Source organism: Rhipicephalus microplus, chromosome 3, assembly GCF_043290135.1.
Source record: "Rhipicephalus microplus isolate Deutch F79 chromosome 3, USDA_Rmic, whole genome shotgun sequence".
Classification (NCBI taxonomy): Eukaryota; Metazoa; Arthropoda; class Arachnida; order Ixodida; family Ixodidae; genus Rhipicephalus; species Rhipicephalus microplus.
This window is the reverse complement of record NC_134702.1, coordinates 19,948,707-19,964,209: the sequence shown is the minus strand read 5'-3', so window position 1 is coordinate 19,964,209 and position 15,503 is coordinate 19,948,707.

The following is a 15,503-nucleotide window of genomic DNA, read 5'->3' as shown; positions in this document are numbered from 1 at the left end:
TGGAACAATGTTAAGATTTGACTTCTTTTAGTAGACCGAGAAAAGCTTAAAAAAAAAAAAACAGGTGTACCGGTGGTTACTTTTCCGTGAGCAATATTATGCAGCAGAACAACGTGGTCACAGTAAGACTATGGGCCTTTAACACTACAGCTGGATACTTCTTGTGATATACACAGTTATCTGTCGAAGTTTAGGCGTCATGCGGTTAGAGAGCAGAAACACACCTTCACGCACTCTCGCAGTTCCAAAGAAATGGCAGTTTGCAGACGAACTACCATTTTGCGCACTTCACATTCCAGATTCAGTTTCGTTTTCGTTTCGGGCACTCAGCCCTTGTCACATCGTACATTTCAAGTCATTTGTTTAGGTAGGGTCATCGCATAACCCATTTTTTGTTCTTACTATCCTGTATGCGGGTCTCGAGAAACAGAGAACAATGTTTTTAATTGCAGAAAATTCACAAAAAATTCACAAAAACTGGCTCCTTGTACCTTGCGCACCGCTGGACGTTCTCTATTTCAGCAGTCATGTAAGTTAAACTGAGGGTAAAGTTTTGAAAATTAAGCACAAAGTCTACAAAGGTGCAATTCAATAAAGAGACCGGAATATAAAATGAATTTAAAAGTTTCGCGAAAACAAAGTAGTCGGAAACAGGTTTTTCGCTCACTGCAGCGACGAACTTTTCGCGCGGCGTCTGGCAACGCTGAGCTGTTGTCCTGGGAAACCGGAAAGCGTTGGTTTCTTTTCGAACGTCACGCGCTTCTCCCCCCCCGCGCATGCTCGGTACGGCGGCGCAGGGCGGCCATTTTGAGCTTACGACAGAGGTGTAGGAGGATGTTTATAAGTTTTGTGTAGTGCTAAGATTTGTGACAAAAATAATGACGGCGAACCCGTGCGGATTATCCCAAGATGTGTCATAAGTCCCGTGGGATGTTCATCTTGTGGGATTGAACTCTTACGGCTTTCGATGGGAACGCTCTTGTCGTAAAACCTGATCTCAATCAGGTAAGACAACCGACTTTTTCCTCGGCGGAGTTCAATATGGCGGACGCCCAGTCTTTGTTCGTTCTGCTGCCTGTTCGAATTGCGTTGCGGCGTGCCATGTGACAGGCAACTATCGCTCGCACGCTGTTAAGTCCAGACTGGTGCCGTAAATAAAGGTCCTGATTTTTTTAACGCTCAAATTCTGTGCATTTGTTTATTTCTCGAGTAGGAGTGCCTTTTTCGAAGCTCTCGAGCTAGCGGAGTGCCGGCGACTCGTCGTGTGAATGCTGCTTTTCGGCCGATTAGTTTCATTTTGATTATTGTCGCTTGCTATACTTCATACAGGTGAGTTGGATTATTTTGTCGAGTGACATTGCAACCGCTCAAAAGCGAGTCCGATCGACTTGCTCGGTCGTGGTTGCCTATGAATGGAGCGTGTACTCGAGAAAAAAGTTTTTCAACTGCACGCAACTTTCCGGTGCATCGAAATTCGTCGATCGCGCCTTGTTGCAGCGCAATAACGCTTAGCCGGCTCGTGTAACGCTGCATTGTCTCAAGCCGGCAGTGTTTCAGACTGACGTGACTTGGAAAGAAAAGTGGAACAACGCAACTCGCAGAGCCAGACCCGGGGCGGTCTTCTGCGAGCGCCCGCATCGGAGCGCGTGGTGCTGCGAATTCGACGATGGTTATCGGCGATCGCTTCGTTCCATCGGCTTCCTGGGAATAGTTATCTTGTTTGTTTGATTGTTTGCTTCGTTTTTTTGGGGGGCACCCAAGAATTCTACCTTGTCTTGTGCGCCGCTGCCGCGACCTGCGCGATAGCGGACGACGTGAAAGGACGTCGGCGCGTAGTTTTTCCTTTTTTTTTTTTCTCCGGCTCGCCTTTGGGACTGTGATCATTAGTTGCGATGTCGTGCTAACGCATTCTTTTTTGTACTACTTGCGCCTGTAGAATAACCTCACTGTCACGCTGCGTATTACTTAAAAGACCAGGAACTGCCTCGAACTTCGGGGGGAGACGGACACGAGTGACGTAGTCGAGCGAGCAATCGCCGGGCGTGATTCTTCGTCGGTTGCCTTCTAGCGAGATTTTCCCCGCGTGCTTGTTTACGTCGTGCTAGCCGATAGGCCCCGCACAAGCGTACCGACTTGATGGGGGTGCGCTAAATGTGCCCGTACTTCAACTACGAGTCGGACTCGGTAGGGGCGATGGTCGACACAGCGGAGCGCGAATCGTCGGCGGCGGGGGGTTGCATTCGCGCTCCTTTCCTAGGCGTGGTCGCGACGTGGCTAGGTTTTCTGGACTTCGACCGTCCGTCTCCAGCTCTCGGGTATTCCTTTTCATCACCAACTACGTTCTCCTTCCCTGAGTCGCACTTTGTTTTTGTTTTCTTTCCCCTTCATTTTGACTGGAGTGACCGTTCACGAAAGCGAAGCATTGACGGGTCGAAACGCGCGGCTTCGTTTTTTCCCTCATAGATTGTGATTTTTTAAGAAGCGGTGTCGGCCTAGTGGATTGTAGCAGCCGGAAGGAAGTGCACACGACGCAGCATTTTGCCAGCACCCTCCGTTGCCCCATTCATTCGTTGCGCGTAACCCGTGGGGGGAGATAGAGCGCGCGTGTGGCACACAGCAGCCGTGCTCTCTTTCTCTCTCTCTCCATGAGACTTCACATGCGATGAAGCTCGGTCTATGGGAAAGAACACCAGTCTCGACGTCTACACCGTCTCGCAATTCCGCGTTCTTTTCCCCCCTGGAAAACTTGGCAAACCTCCACTGTTGCGTTGCAGAGCATGGCCAATTAGATTGGAAAGCGTGTCACACGCTTTTTTTCCCCTGAGATGGCATACTAAATGTTTCAGGGATGATCTCTAGGAAAGAAATCGGATATACGAGGTCGTCCGTTTGTAATATGCTGTGGTTGGGCTTGGTGCGTGCTAAGTCACGGCACGATCAAGCACTGTATGATGAAATCAGATTCAAGCATTGCGCTCGTACAGCGAATCCTCCGTCGCCCAAACATCGGTAGTTCTAAGAAACGTGAATTGATACTGCAAATTATACAAAAAGATCAAAAGCTGCAGTGACCAAATTGAATTGAACGATGCCCTAAATGACGCACGATGGTGCTCTAACTGCAAATGGTGATTAATTCAGACAAAACAGTCGCGATGAAAGTCGCAAAAGAGAATTCGCGCCTGCCCTTCCATTATGGTTACAACAACATCGTGCTACAATATGTAAGGCAGTACAAATACCTTGGTGTGATTATAAGTTCCGATCTTAGTTTGACTGTACACATAGAAAACGTAGCAAATAAGGCCTTAAAGAGATTGTTTTTCCTTAAGTGGACACACTGTGACACTAAGCATCTTGCATACGTCGCACTTGTCAGACCGATCTTGGAGTATGCCAGCGTAATCTGGTTCCCCTTCATGGGCAGCGGTATCAGTACGCTTGAGAATGTACAGTGTAAAGCGATTACATTTATTTTGAAGCCGTAGCGCTGCCTTGACTCCCCAACTGAATTACTACGCCGAGCTGGTTTGCCCACACTCGAAAGTCGAGCAAAAATTTGTCTGAAGTTTCTATATCAGTAATTGTACAATTGTTTTAAGATAGACCACACAAGATACGTGAAAACCAAGGCGACACGTCACACACATGATCACACACTCCGAGAATGCTCGTCCAACAACAACACATTCTAATATTCTTTTTTTCCTAGATGCATTCGAGAATGGAATGCCCTTGACCAACTTGTAGCCGAACAGCGTACAGTTGATGACTTTATAGAAATGTTGCAATATACACAAAGCATTTGATACTAAGCCTGATAAGATAGTATGCACTGTATTTTCATTTGCCCCCTTGTATTGGGTTGATTGTCAATATTTGTATTTACACCAACTGTGGCAAGTCTGTAAACTTTTCTCTACCCATTTTTAGGATTGTATAAAATTAATATTGCATCCGCTGTCACCTTATTCATGCATGTAGTTTCCTTTACTTAACTTGTAATTGTTCATCAATGCTGCTCGGACCAAATTGTACTGTATTGTTACTTTTGATGTGGCTGCTGCTTGTGCTTTCTTTTTTTGCTCCCACTCGTGTAAAAAACCCTCCAAAGGGTTGACAGTATGTTGGAAATAAAATAAACAAAGTATGTCGGTTCAGGAAAAGAAATTGAGGGTCCCCTTGAGGTATGGGACTTCTGAATTTTTTTTGCACTTGTTAACTGTGTTAAAAATTGATCTGTGTCCTACACATGGTGTTTGGTACACACTTCATTTGAAGAAAAATGTTAGTATTGAAATTCCACAATGGACATCTTGCACTTTTATTGCCGTGCATTCAGGCAGAGAAATCCGAGTACGACTGAGCAAATGTATCTAGCAATGTCTACTGTAGAGGAACAATTGATGGCCTTCAGAGCTCGTGACATGTTCTTTAGAGCACTCATCTCTGCGCTCCTGTCATCTCTCTAAGCTTTGCTTACTCACTTTGCAACAGTTACGTGCTCTTCGAAAGGTCTTAAACTTGTTTCATCTCCGGCCCAGAGACCTAATCCATTCATTTGAAAGCTTTCGGTTGTCTACACAGTGGATGCAATTAATGCTGTAGAGATTTCAAAAGCCTGAATCAACCGGACGTTTCTGAAGCTAGAATTAGATTCCCCCGGTGCCCCGATTAAGAAAAGTGGATATTTTCATTGCAATTTGTGGTAGTTGGCAAGATGAGGTTTCTTTGAAGAAACCATTATGAGCTCTGAAAGCCATCAACTGTTTCCCTACAACGGACATTATTTCTCATTGAGGTTGCTCGGTCGTGATAAGATACCTCTGCTGAAATGCTCAGCTATAAGAGTGCAGGTAGTCCATAGTATAATTGCAATATTTTATCGTTGGTCCAATAAATTGGGTACATAAATTGTGTGTACGAAGACATGTAAAGAATCCGGTGTTAATCAGTTCTTGTTTATTGGGAGGCTGCATTGTTTTATTGGAATGAATAATGTCATGAAAGATTTGGCTTGCTTGGTCTACGAAGATGGTGAAAGTTTGGTCTGTTCAAGTAACGGTGAGCGATAGTATGATCCGATGAAAAAAATATGCTTGTGGAAATAACTATCATAAATGTTCATATGTGCACAACATAGGCAATTTTGGTATCCCATTAACAATAGGCTGCAAGTCTAGCACAGTCACAAAAAACATGCACTAGAAGTCGCAGTTCAGTTCTATTTGTATTCTGACTGTAGGATCCTGTTTTCTTTAGCCTCTTACTTTTTAGCCTTTAGCCTTTTACCTTTCTTTAGTGGCTATGCTGGTGTTATGAAATGGCTGGATTGTTTAAGGAGCAACTAAAAGCACGCTTGCAGCAGTGGTCTCTTGAACATTGCCTGTTAACATTTCTATGTACGTGGCCCATTGTGGACTATGGCAGGAGTGGCGACATATGCGTCAATTGCAGACAGAGAATCTGTTATTGGCACTATGAACGATTTGGGGCTATGCATTCCAGTTGTAAATTGCTGAAGGGAAGTAGCTGTATTGGTACAAGAATAATATTGTGCTAGTGACTACTAGTTCAGGAAGGTTAAGCAAGGCTGAAAAGTGTTTTCTAAACATGTACAGCATGGGAAACAGGAACGTCAACCTTTCGTTGCGGTGGCAGAGTGGTTAATAGAATGGTATGGTGGCTGCATTATCTAAGTAGTACTACTCATCAGGAAAGAAAATCGAGTCCAAACAATGTCTGTATACTCACTTAAGTAGTGGTCTAAATGGAGATGCTACTTTTTGTTATCGCATGGTCTAACCCCATTGAATAAATACATTTAGGTAGCGGCTGTCATATGTTAGGGGAGGTCATTCTCATCGTGATGTTGGGTTTGTAAAAAAATTTGGATTATTTCTCACAGTGGCTTTAGCATATTAATGCCTATATGCATTTCCCTATCTCCAACAGAGCAAAACCATCTAATCTCATTCAACATTGATTCACTGACGATGATCCTACAAAAGCATTATGTATAATACTGAAGTATGTCTGCATTAAGAGAGTTCATATCTATTGAGTTTGCTTCTTAATCAAGAAACAGCATGAAATGATCTCTGCTGCCCTGGAATGAAAGTCATGACAGGTTGCTTGAGTAAGCCTTCTGAAGAGTTAGATACAAAATTTTCACACAGTGTGCCTAAATATTTAACAAGAAAATGCATCTTCTTTTTCTTGTTGGACATAAATTTTTAAATGACTGGGCAGCTGTAGCACTGCCCCATTTTTCTTTTTTGTCCTGCGTTTGCACACTTCCAAATTCTTCAATTTGACGACGTGCACCAATCAGCTCAAAACAAACATACCTTTGCAATGTTCTTAGCCTTAGCAGGACGAAAATCCTCTTATGTCATTCTCTGGTCAGTTACTTATTTAGGCTATTCCTTGAAATACAAATTATGGCAAATTGTATAAACGCAGGGTACCACATTGTATTGCAATCTAAACGAGTAATTTATTCTGGTTTTTACCAGATTTTGGAGTTGGAATGGCCCCCAGCCGTTTTCTTCTTCACTGAATGTTATGTCATCTTACTCCGGTTTTAGTGTCCACATCACTTGCATATTCATCATTTTATGCATCGAACTTGAAAATTCTTCATATGTTGCCTGGATGTGTCAGCATTGTCCGTATTATTTATATCACATCAGGAAGACTTTAATTACCTACCTGTGATGCTTGTTGAAGGTGGTTAGGCCTTCATCTTTTGTCATCGCACAGTTTTCTGGAGTAATGCCAGGTGCTGGGCACATCGTCCTTGCTTGGAAGAATCCCCCTCTGCTGTCTGTGCTCACTTCCTCCTTTGCCGGTTAGCTACTCATTGGACTCTGCTGCTGCAGTTTTTGTTGTATTACCAAGCGACTTGTAGCTTTCGTCTCGCCTTCACCTCTTGTAGTAGTTAGGGGAAGTGGCTTACTTGGTGTATCGTTTGCATGGCAGAATACAATTCATATGACTCTTGAATTCCAGGGTATTATTCAAAGGTCACTGTGCAGTTGTGTGTTACAAGCTAAATAAGATTAGGTAAAGGAAGGCATTCGAATATAAAAGGCATTCGAGAAGCTATACAGCAGCAAACATGTGCCTTTTGCGATGTCAGTGCAGGTGCCTAATAATAATAATAATATTTGTGAAATATTCAGACAATGTATGGAATGAGTAATGCTGTATAGGTAATCTGAAAATGGTTGAAGATATTATTCAGAAGAAAAATGGTTCGAATAAAAATGTCGTGTGAGTCAACGTAATGGCTCCAGGAGGTGTCTGACCTATGGGTTACAAGAACTTTCAATGCAGTTTCATTCATAATATGAGGGAATATTTACAGTAGCTGGTTCATGGAGCTGATCGTTTTATAATGAAAGAATTCTCTTGTTTCTTTAGCAGCAAAATATATACACTGACGATGTTGCTGCCTTTAACTATGTGTAGGTAGACCTAAATGCATATGTAAAAGTATGGGGACAGAGTTCGAAATTTTAGGTTACTATAGTAGTAGCTTGCCTACAAATAGCTTCACTTCTAATGCTCCTTTCACACGTACCAAGTGCACTTTGAGCGAGTGTACTTGTGCCCTTGTGTACTTTGGTGGTTCGCTGCATCATGAGAAAGCGAAGTGTACTTGGTTCGCTGCGTCATGAGAAAGCGAAGTGTACTTGTACTTTGGAAATTAAGGCAGTGGCAATTGGCCGAGTTGCAGCACAACGTATATTTATTTTTGCGCCTGTCTCATCGTGGGACCATGTTGTCTTCGTGGAAGTAGCACCTGTGGCACAAGCCATCTAAATGACTAGACAACTCACCTACACAAGTGTGCTTGGAAGTAAACTACTCGACAGTGAGAGTAGCGAGGTTTTTTGTTGTAGTATTACTTGTTTTAATACATAGTGGTATTCCTAATAACAAAAACAATGGTTTAAAAATGGTATGAGTGCCACTTAAGGCATCCCCATTTCTGTACAAGCCACTGGTACCAAGGCTACACACTTCGTCGCGCAAGTGTACACAAAGTACACTTGCCAGCAAGTGTACTTTGCAGCGAGTGACACTAAACTTTCTTGTGTGACAGGGAGCAAATGACACTCGCGGCGAATTGTACTTGCTCAAAGCGCACTTAAGTTGCCACGTGCGATAGGGGTATATGGAGCTTGCATGAATGGCGGCGACGCTATGCACTCTCGGTAGGCAGCCATTTTTTTGTCAGAGGCTGCTGAGGAGTGCAGCAGCGCAGGTGTGAATGCGAGCGTTGGTGTAGCTTGCAGAAACATGTGTGAGCGCAATGCAATTTTAACTCCAAGGAGTGCCAATAGATGGAATCTACATGTCTTGAAATAATTCTGTCTTATATTTTTCTCTAGTCACCTTTAATTTTTTCCTGCTTGATACACATATGGTTGTTCAGTAAACAGCTGTATTTCTGAGAAATAGGTTTTAAATATACACGCACACACGTCATTAAATCTAAGTCACATCTGCCTCGAAAATAATTTTTTATATCCGAAAAGTCAAAATATTGAACACTGTATTTATAACAAAGGTATTTTTCACTTTGTTATAACCGATGATTTATTATATTGAGGTTTCAGTGTGTGTGTGTGTGCATGTGTATATATAGATATATTTAGAGTGGAAGTAATGCTTGCCTTCCTAGATCCTGTGTGCGTGCAAGCCATTGTGTTACGGACAGATGTCAAAAGCGTGTCGCCAGTGAAAAATAGAAGGCAGAGGCTGCAGGAAACTGAGCACATGTGTTGGTCAGTCTGTGATCTGACATTTATATATGTGGAGGGCGTGTGCCAGATTATTATTTTTTATTGTGCTGTTGGGGCTTCAGCTTTGCTTTAGAATCTTTCGAATGTAGTGGCCTTTTGAAAGTTTTTTTTTTTGTCAGCATATAGTGGGGAGGGACTAAAGTTCCCAGTTGTGTTATAAAGCACAGTAGCTCGGATAATAAAAGAGCAACTTCCCTGTATTCGTGTAAATGCAGTCTATTGAAACAACAGAAACAAGGTACTGAAGAACTAGTGATTACTTCATAATAAAGTTTTTTGTTTGCGTATAAATGAATGCTGCTTTCTCTAAATTTAATTCTGGAGAAGTGTACTGTTGAAGAACCAGCTAAAAAAATTGAGTTGTGAGCATGCTCTGTTAAGATCCCTGCTTCCATTTGTGCTGCATTTAATAATTTGCATGTCCAATACAGCTGCCGCTTAAGTAGCTTTTAAAAGGCTTCATGTATGAGCGGGACAGGAATCAGTGTTTTCAGTTCTCATTATTTCAGCTTTGACTGGCGAAATCATAAATAGTATAAAGCGTGCAGTTCAGTGGGTTCAAAGAGTATGGTTTGTTCCTTTCAGGGTTATTTTTTTATAACCTGTGTGTGCAAAGCACTGGTTTATGAAGGTGAAAATACTTTGAGGTGGTCAAAGTAGATAGGCACTATTTGTGATTTGAATAGTTTTTCAAATAGTGTTTAAACGCGTTGCACAAATTGTGTGCAGTTGGACATAGAACTGAAGTACAGTAAAACTTCGTTCATTCGAACTCGGTTATTTGGAAATCGCACTTAATTTTAAGGATTTCCACGGTCCCATATTTTGCGTGATAGGTGTGAAAGGATAATTTGAAGCGGCGGCCGGCACCAGTCCGGTTAATTCGAAAACTTAGGTTGCCATGTGCCATTTCGATCCCAATTTCGCCGCGGAATGACTGCTATTAATAGCCACAAGGCAATGCAATGTATCGATGCTAATGAGACAGCTGAAGCATCCCAGCCTGGCTACTTCCAGGGCAAAAAGAAAAATGGTGTCGTGATCAACTGAAACGTGCGCCTGAGGAAAAAGAGTTGTGCTTTACTGCAACACAGTTGTGACACGCGGGCTGCTTATTACATATTTCTTGCATCATCTGGCTATGGTTTAAGAATTCTGAATGGGATTGTAAAGAAATAATAAAGGACAGTTTAGCGGAAATTGCAATGTATGCGAACCTCCGATTGCTCCAGCAATTCGCGTCTTTGCACTGCTGGCGGAGTTTTTGCCAGCAACACCTACTTCGAAAACTAAGTTCGAAAGTTTCAAAGATATTTCCTATTGTTGTGCGATCTATGATGCATGTAGCCCTCGTATCCTAATTGACCCGTGTGAGTGCACTTTAAGATTAATTTTATTAACGTGCAGTTGTGCACTCTGTGAAAGATCGTGCGAGAGGAAATTATGCAGCACACCATAGTTTATTCTTGTTCTGTGCATGCTGCCTGTGTGTGCATTAGTGAACAAGAAACATGTGGTGTGCATTGCTGGTCTTGATTAAACTAGACCTGGCGCTCCTTCATTCAGAATCACTGGTAACCGGCAAAAGCCTCCCGGGCACTCACCATCAGATTGAACTGAATAACTAAACTACTGTAAGCGTTAGGTCACAACATAGCCATAAATGCATGAAATGGCTTGGCATAATACTTTTCATGTACACTGACACGAAAACTTTGTAGTTCAAACAATTAGTTTGTGTTCACTACTGCACATGTTTGGGCCACTCCAGTACTTTCGGAAATCCCGCAAAGCTCTGTTCTTGGTCCTTAATTTTTTCTTGTTTACATCAATGACATCGTTCAGAACATACCTGTTAAAATAAGGCTCTTTGCTGATTATTGTATTATATACTGCAAAATTACCACGCCCCAAGACCACATAACAAATAAATCTTTGCACTTAATTCAAACATGGTGCACAGACTGGCAAATGACCATCAACAAAAAGAAAGCTGTTGCAATGACAATTAGTTACAAAAAGCACCCTATAACGTTTTTTTTACTGTTTTGGTAATGAAATTCTGGAAGTAGTAACTAACTATAAGTATCTGGGAGTCATCATTTCTCACAATCTTAAATGGAATAACTACATACATAGAAAAACGACGAAAAAACTCGGATACTTAGGAGGCGCTTGAGTAAGTCCTCTCCAGAAGTTAAAATGTTAGCCTATAAAACATTTATTCGGCCACTCCTGGAATATTGTGCCGCTGTTTGGTATCTATGCACAAAAATAACCATTTCAGTATTGGAAAAAATCCAGAGGAAATCAGTTAAGTTCATCTTTAATCAATACAGCTGGGAGGTATCAGTCATATCTCTTCTAGAAACGGCTGAGCTGGAAAAATGAGCAAATCGCCAATACCGCGAACGAATGAAACTATTTTACCTTCTTTATCATGGACATTTAGGTATCAAAAAGAATACATATCTAAAAGACTCCCACCGGCAACCTACTCGGTCCCTTCATAATAAAAAATTAACCAAGTTCTCTAGTCACACCAACATGTTCCAGTATTCTTTTTTCCCGAGAACTGCAACCAACTGCAATTCCCTGCCCTCAGCTGTGGTGGAATGCCCGTTGCTATCATACTATCTTACAGGCCCTTCAGTCCATGGAACATAGCTCTGACATAGTTTTACATGAACCCTTACGCTAGTTTTCTTCTATATGTTTACGTACCCATCTTTTCACTGGTTGTTTAAATATCTTGCTGCTTTGCTTCTATGAATAATTCGTTGTACTCTGCTTCATTTGTTATTATCGCCGCAATGCTTCATGTGTGTTTGTAACCTTTTCTTTTGTATTCACTTGTACCCACTTCTGTCAAAGGTCTGAAGACTGGCAGTATTGTAATAAATAAATAAATGACGGATTTTCATACAAATATGATGCTGTTATGAAATATGTTTTGGTGGTTTAGTTGCTTAAAGGGCCACACATCAGGCCCCATAGCAAATTTTAGTTGGACCATAAAAGTTGTTGGGTGTCCAGTGAGGAACATTTTGCCATAATATTTTTAATTGATTCATTACAAGCTGAGAAAACTGTTTTTTTTTTTTGAAGCGGCGCGAAAAGAAAATGAGAGGAGCTCGAAACCCTTGCCGCTCCTCCGCGTAGCCTTCGCAAACCAAATGTCTTCCCTACCCTCTCCGGCATCCGACCATGAGGTTACGTACGCATGACGTGCCCGAACAAGCTCAACCCCCGTTCACGGGACCGATGTTTATTTATTTTGACCAGCGTTGTTTTGAGGTGTACTGCCTGTTTCTGCGGAATGGCTTGGAAACGCTGGCTTAGACGTGATAGAATAGATAGCACGAGTGTGCGAATGCGTAGTAGCGTTCCACAGCTGTCGTCTGCTCGATGTGCTGACCGCGGGGACATGAACGCATGCGAAACGCTGGCACATTAGCCCCGCATCGTTGCAATTCACATAAAAAAAATGAAAGGAAGACTCGCACATTTTCTTATTGCATCTTATTATTTGTTTCAAGTTCTCTTCATCTTCTATTCATCTATTCAAGCAACAAATTGCATAAATTAAAGCATGTCGTGTTAAATAATTAAGCCATGTCACGTGGTATGCTGTTCACGTCAGAGCAGAGTTGTCTACTTAGATGGGCAACATCACTGCATTGCCGTGTATGTAGAGCCATTCATACGCGCACGTCATGCCCTCATTCTCTAGGCGCCCATGCGCAAAAGGAAGGGGGAGCAGCGTTCATCTTGAAATTAGATCTATTTGCGCAGTGTGTAGCGTTGCAAATTTTGGCAGACGTGATCATGAACGCCTCATCTATGCATTGTGCTTGTCGGCTCAAAATTGTCAAACCTGGTGAGTGGCCCTTTAAAGGGACCAACAAGCTAGAATATTTGGGTGTTCTGTCAAATATTATTAAATGGATAGGAATAAATGGATAATATCAAATGGATAGACAGGCAACAATTTATACAAGTATCAGGTGAAACCTCAGAACTGCTGCGTGTGGCTTCTGGAGTGCCCCAAGGAAGTGTTTTGGGACCTTTGTTGTTTTTAATTTATATTAATGATTTGGTAAATTTAATTAATAATGGTATTTGCATTCGACTGTTCGCAAATAACTGTGTTGCTTTTGAAGAAATTTGTTCTCTAAATGGCCATATACTATTACAAGAAATCCTACTGGCTGTTTGGGATTGGTGTATTTGATGGCACATGGAGTTAAACACAGAAAAGAGTGTACTCTTGCATATTACAAGAAAGAAAATGCCCAGTATGTTCACTTACTCTATTAACCAGCGTGATATACAGGACGTTAGACAAATGTAGATATCTGAGTGTCACTAGATAGATCTGAGTGTCAGCTTGTAATACTTGCATCAGAACTAAATTGAAATACGCTTCAATTGTATGTTACCGCTATAACAAAAGTGATGTTGCAGAACTAAAACGGGTTCAAAGGAAAGCAGTGCGCTTCATATTTAATAAATATAGAATGACTGACTCGCCTTTCTTATTATTGAGGCAACCTAACATGCCATCGTTAGAATTGCTCAGAAAGGTCAATAGGCTGATTTTTTTCAAAATTGTCTTACCGTAAATACAAAGGTAAGCTTGCCTGATTGTGTATGTCCACACACAGCTAGTAAGACTAAACACAGCCACAGTAGGGAACTTGCCCCGATTTTCGTTAAAACGAAATTGCATAAATGCAGCTTTTTCCCTGGAGCTGTGTCTGAATGGAATGCTCTGCCCTCCACTGTTGTTGATGCCAATGACTTTGTATGCAAACTGGAAAATCTATATTATCTGTCATGGCCGTACTTGGCATTTTTTCTTGCATTCCCATTTTTTTCAAAGGTTTTTTATGTTTTTTTCTTTTTGCTGTGATTGCGATGTTTTGTTCTTTATTATGATTCCGTGATTGATGTACAACTTCTCGTGCACGGACCATGTGGTGGTCTGCAGTATTGCTAAATAAATAAATAAATAAATAAATAAATAAATAAATAAATAAATAAATAAAAATAATTGTCTAGAACATGAAATGACATGACTGCATGGATGGAAACATTGTCCCTTATAGTGGCTCAAACCAACCCTGTTTTCTCGGAAGAAGTGGAGTTATATGTTAATTTCTTTATTGAAAATCTTGAAATGTTCTGTGGCACCATCTGGTGGCAGAAACTTGAGTAATCCGATGGGCCCTGTCTTGTGACCGTGAATTAGTGTATGCGGTCAACAATCTTTGTTGGTGTTGAAATATTGTTTGCTTCCTTATATTTAAAGATATTACTCCACAACATTGTACATGTAGACCTATATTAGCAGTGCGCATTAAGGTGGGGCTGCCTTTGCATGACGTAATGATGCCGTGCTCGTCAGCACGTCTTGAGCAACTTTTCTGCGTGCTCATGAAGCCGTGCATGCAGTTTCTAGGTCGCGAAAATTTGGGGTGACGTGGTTTTTCAATGTACAACTTGTCTCTGAAATGACATGTACTGCTACTCGGCACAAACTGTGCATGTGTGCAGTGACGTCTTCGGTGACTTGGCTTTGCTCGTGTGTCGTGAGAGTAACAATGACGGGACAAGGCATCCTCAACACAGGTGCAACAACCTTGGGCGCAGGCGCACACAATGCGGTACAAGTATAAAGAAGCTGTATAGAGCCACATCTTCTCATTGTAACGGCTTGTTATTTATAAAAATAGTTGTAAAGCTAAGAATAAACGCGGTCAAGCATAGTTACAGGAACTCCTGCGAAATAAGAATGACAGCATGCACTAATCGCCAGAAAGGCTACCGACATCGCTGTCGATTCTCAGCGTTGCTGGATGAAAGGGTTCATCCGTGTTCAGAGCTTTTCTGATTGAGAAATACTGCTTATGAAATCACTGTGTGCTTTTGGGATTAACTACAGCAGCTACAAACACTATGAAGGGTGAACTGCCTGTTGCGCCGGAGAAAAAAAGCAGTTGTCCCTTCAACTGATACATGAAGAATACTTGTGCTGAATACTGGAAAAAGGGTTACATGTGACCTGTTGTTGTTTATCTGTCATTCTCTCTTTCTATTTGTATGATGAGAAGTCATTCTATAACTATTTCAAACACTCTTGACCCATGCAACTTCTTAGAATACCACTGTAAGCTCGTCTATATAATCGGTTCCCATCTTGTTTTGATACCCTGTGTGAATCGCACGTCATCATTGATATTTCAACAGTTACATCTTCAGACCATATTGTATCAAACATTTTTCATCACAACAGTGGCCACTTCTCTGAATGCCATATCAAGAACATTTACGAAGTCGATTTTCAACACGATTTCATATTTTCATTCATGAGCACACTGTTATTCAAGCAGTGTTGCTAGAGCCACTGTTTTAACAAGAGGTCTTCACTTCGTGATGAATCCCCTTACCATCACCCTTGATGGAGATGGGTTGAAAATTGGCTCCGGTGCCTGACGTCTCATCGTTTCAAGCCCATTCTTCCCCAGAACTTTTACCTTTGAATTTTTATTTGTGTGTAATAATAATGACAGCCTGTGCCTTCCCCTGAACTTTTGCCTTTGAATTGCTATCTGTGTGTAATGATAAATTACTTGGGTTTTGCGTCTCGAGGAGATCACAATACGAGTAAGAGAGACATCGTGG